At 42.0% G+C, this 5,000-nt stretch overlaps 1 protein-coding gene across 2 annotated transcripts in view; it reads left to right on the plus strand.

Annotated features, from left to right (window-relative positions):
- The window catches only part of LOC122267826 (uncharacterized), a 37,893-nt gene that overhangs the window by 8,973 nt on the left and 23,920 nt on the right, over positions 1-5,000 (plus strand). The window lies entirely within an intron of this gene.

Here is a 5,000-nt window from a genome sequence, read left to right on the forward strand (position 1 = left end):
CATATAACAGGATTTAAGAGGGTTTCTACTAGCTAGATGAGGATGTCGATTGCTTTATCTGACATACCACAGCTGTTCAATCTCAGATGGTATGTATTTGACTGATGGATGTATGGTATCTAAAGAACTTCCGCCAGCTTGGGAATATTATTTCCATGACTTTTTGTAGGATATTTAAAGGCTCTGCCTTCCTCTCTCACTACCCTGACGCTACTTCTGTCATTCTGCACCCCTTCTCGCCCCATCTCCCTTCCTCCCACCCTTCAATCTACTCTTCCATCCTCCCTCTCTCTCACTGCTTCCTTTAGTCTGTCCCTCCTTCTTGGTCCATCGCTCTACCTCCCTCCTCCTCCCTCCACCCACCCGCCATCCTGCACCCCTCCCCCCTTCAATACACAGTCCCGCTGTTGCTTGCCGCGAATTTCCAATGCAGTTCAGCGATCCTGCAGTCTGTCTAGGCTCCCGGATGTCTTGGCAGTGTCTCTCTCTCTCTCTCTCTCTCTCTCTCTCTCTCTCTCTCTCTCTCTCTCTCTCTCTCTCTCTCTCTCTCTCTCTCTCTCTCTCTCTCTCTCTCTCTCTCTACACACACACACACACACACACACACACACTCACACACACACACACACACACACACACACACACACACACACACACACACACACACACATATATGTATATATAAACATATATATATTTATATATATATATATTATATATATATATATATATATATGTATTATATATATATATTATAAATATATATATATATATCTATGTACATGTTATATATATATATATATATATATATATATATTATATATTATATATATATTATATATATATATATATATATATATATATATTATATATTATATATATATATATATATATATATTATATATATTATATATGTGTGTGTGTGTGTGTGTGTGTGTGTGTGTGTGTGTGTGTGTGTGTGTGTGATTATTAAACCAACGGGGCAATTCACATGTTTGTTATTCTCCAAAACTCCAAGCATACCTAACAGACATTGAATATCTTTTTGTTTTTAGGTAACGCGTCCTCTGAATGCAAGAAAATGTGACAAGCGAATGAAGACAGAGAGAGAGAGAGAGAGAGAGAGAGAGAGAGAGAGAGAGAGAGAGAGAGAGAGAGAGAGAGAGAGAGAGAGAGAGAGAGAGAGAGAGAGAGAGAGAGAGAGAGAGAGAGAGAGAGATAGAGAGAGAGAGAGAATGTTGCGATGGAGGAGAGGAGTGATAAGGAGAGCTAGATGGACAAACGAGATAGATAGATAGATAGAGAGAGAGGGAGATTAAGATTGGCAGACAGAAACAGAGAGAGAAAAAAAAGACGGTGAGTGTCTTCTTTTGTTATGACTTGGTTACTGGTGGGAGCATTGAAACTAGCTTGATTTTTTTCTTGGTGTATTTGGATGTTATGAACTTCCATATCACCTGATGGTGTCAAGCGAGCAAGGAAGCACTTGGTATGCTTGGTAGCGGTGGCTCGGACGTCTTGGGATGTTGACCCTGTGGCCTTGCCCGGCAGGGATAGGCTACAGGGGACCTGGCTCGGAGGTCAGAAGGAAGATGCCTCTTCTACCGCGGAGGACTGAACGTAGAGTAGGGTTCCCAGGTGCTTTCTCAAAGGCAACAGGTCAGAAGGGAGATACCTCTTCAACCGTGGAGGCTGGCGGACTGAGAGTGATTAACCATCCGTATGACCTCAGATCGGGTTTTCCTCTTCCATAGGACAAGAATAGAATCGTGACCGCATGGGGGAATAGTGCACATTTGAGAATGTGTATTCTTCGACGTGTCTGGCATATGCTCCACCTATTGTGGAAGTCGACTACGACTTGCAAATAAATATAATGGCCATGCGCGTCGTCCTCCAAGGGCGAACACCTTCGTCCAACCCTGCTTGGCTGGTCCAGATCGTCCTCAGCTCAGGCGTTCTCATTGTCGAGTCGGTTTTGCACGTCCTCGTCCCACATTCCGAACGTCAGCGTGTCGTGTTTCATGTCGTTTTCGATGTGCAACTTCTTCGGTCCTTGACTGCTTCTTGTCGGTTATCTTGTCAACTGTTTCACGTTTCAACCTCCTGGAGGATGTCCGGCTGTCTTCTTGGATGCTTATATTCAAAAGGCTATACTCCGTGAAAAGCTTGAGAATCTCATACATACAGGGCCAAGGAGAGGAAAGAAAGACGAACAGAGAGTGGGGGAGGGGAAAATGCATACCTAAAACACCTTTTTCTTTTGAATTTGCAATTTATAAGTTGAATTCTTCAACAGTTCACTTGAACCACGGAAAGTCTCATAATAAACAGAAGAATGTTGCTAGACAATGAGGCTAATGTGCAAGTAGCTATTCACCTTTATTGTTTAACAAACTTAAGGCGAAAAAATAATTCCTTTAGGTGGCACACGTCGTCCTATTGAATTGCTTTACTGAATTCATTGTACACCATGACACAATGGTCACAACGTCTAGTATGTTTGTGAACAGAGGTGTGAGATGAGTTAGTGCAGAATGGGTAGGTAGGTTAGGGGGTATACATTGAGTACGTGAGATTGCGAATAAGATGAGGAGAAAGAGAAAGTGCGTGAGTGTATGCATGTGTGAATGAGTAAGGTGTGTTATATCGTACCTCCAAAACTAAAAAATTACTAATAAATTAGATTATGATGCTAGTAACAGGGTAATTGTACAAAAAATCAATCTCGTAAGATATGAAAAAATCGCACTAGACGTATGCACATAATCATAAGAATTATGAATAATTATAAGAATGATGACTTGATCTAAGTCGGGTGTTCTAGGCATATTAATTGACCAACAAATGACTCGTAGCATCTATAAAACCGGCTTACTTCCAACCCTTACGTATCTCTGTACTATAATTCGGGAATTGCTTATTGTGTTAGCGCTTTGCCAAAAGAGTAACTTAAAGCTATCCTTATATCTGAAGTCAATAGAGAGAATGAATAAAGGTCGAATTCGTCAAATGAATAGGAAAGTTAAAGTCAGACAAAATACGAACTAAGACTAATATGAATATTGTTAAACATTACAAGTTAAACAATGGCTCTGGCTTCTGATTCTCAGAGGAGTTGGAATTGGAGTTGGAATCGAACGATGGATAGACAGAGCGACCAATTTGGAGGAGGGTAATGACGCATGAAAACAAGAGAGAAGGCCGTCTTCCCTGTCTTCTCTAATTTCAGTTACTCTCAATATATTGCCTTTTGTACCATTTCCTGTCAATTGTTGCCTGGGGAAGCAGAGGAGCGAGTGGGAACGCCGGTGAATTCCCCGGTCGAGCGCCACGGAGGATGACGTATCCTTTCTCGTTTGGTCGTTAGGAGGGAAAGAGGTGGGGGGATGGGGGGGGGGGGGGGGGGGGGTTTTGCGTGTGCCTGGGGCTTCAAAGAAATCATTATCTGTTGGGTTTTTTATCTTTGTTTTTTTAGTTGCTCTTTTTCTTTATTTCTGCTAATTCTAATTTTACTGCAACTACAAGTATCTATGTTACTCTTGCTGTTGCTAGTAATATTATTGTTGTTACTACTGTCTTACTATTACTACCACTATCAGTGCTCTTGCTACTACTATTGCATCTCATACGTAGGTTTATTCAGTCTTTAATTTAATCTTCAAAATGTCACAGGTCAAATTCTTATTAAATCTACGAATAAGAGGAAGTTAGTTCCGGCTTGGTTCTGAATCATACAAGCAGACTTTTTGCTCTATAAAGACGAGGGAACGAATCCCTTTCACCACCGGGGTCCCTATGGTGTTACGGAAAAGAAGTTTCCCAAGATCCGGCCTTCTGTGCCGGATTGCGAGTGAAGGATACCGGGGTTGGTCAGAGAGGGAAGAGGTATGTATATTCCCTCGTGATTTGAGCCTCCCAAATGACCAGCCCGGATGTCTAAGCTTTTGGTGAATGTTGACTCATAAGATATACAAACTGAATAAACTGTCAGATAGATAGAGAAAATAGGAAATAGACAGATGGAAGTAAGAAGAACGATAGGTAAGCGTAACAGCAAAAGAATGCAAAAGAAAGGGAAGAATAAAAAGAAAAGAAAAGAAAAACGAGTGAAATATATATAATAAATAAAATCAATAGAATGCGATACATTCCATTATTAGAAAAGAGATAAGCAGATTGATTGAGCGATATTCGGTTATTTTCACCTGTTTGCTCTAATTCACTTTTGGTTTTATAGAACTGTGCTCAATTAAAGGCAGCTAATTTGGTAATGAAACGGTATTTGTAATTCACCCCATTACCCACACACAGCTAAGGGTAGAGTGAGTCAAGATATCTTCATCTGATGAGACGTGGCAGCTATTTGAGCGGCTGAGAGACAAAAATCTGCTTAGGTTTTGTTGTTTTGTCGACGTTTATCCTCACTGCCTCTTAGCCCTCGGTTAACAGTCTTTTACCGTTGTTGCTTGGCATCTTGTGCATCGGTAGCTTATAAAATCATAGTAATATCAATAATTATGGCTATACTCAGTGACTTCATGCCAGCACGCCATGACTCGAGACTTGTAATGTAATGTCTCTCTGTCTCTTTTTTTCCTGCTTGATTTTGATCAATCTTACTCGCTTTAACTCTTTCTTTCATGCCTCATACCCTGTTCCCAACCTTGCGTCGTGACCGCCATTTTGGCCAGACAAAATGGTGCCACCGGCGTCGCTTTAAGGTTGTAAAGCACGCGCAGGCAAAGCTGACGCAAGACGATGAAATTAAATCTGATTCAGTAGCATCAGAGACCGCGCCTGCTGAGTCAAGAAGCTGCATCGCGTGTTTCCAGAGGTCGCCCAGAAGAGGCCATCAGCCCGGGGAAACAAACGCCACGGGTTCTTGCAACAGAGAGAGGCAGTGGTGAGCGAGAGAGGCATTGGTGAGCGAGAGAGGCAGTGGTGAGCGAGAGAGGCAGTGGTGAGCGAGAGAGGCAGTGGTGAGCGAGAGAGGCAGT

The sequence above is a fragment of the Penaeus japonicus genome, unplaced genomic scaffold (assembly GCF_977035675.1).
Source record: "Penaeus japonicus unplaced genomic scaffold, GWHDUDI00000001_assembly GWHDUDI00000019, whole genome shotgun sequence".
Taxonomy (NCBI): Eukaryota; Metazoa; Arthropoda; class Malacostraca; order Decapoda; family Penaeidae; genus Penaeus; species Penaeus japonicus.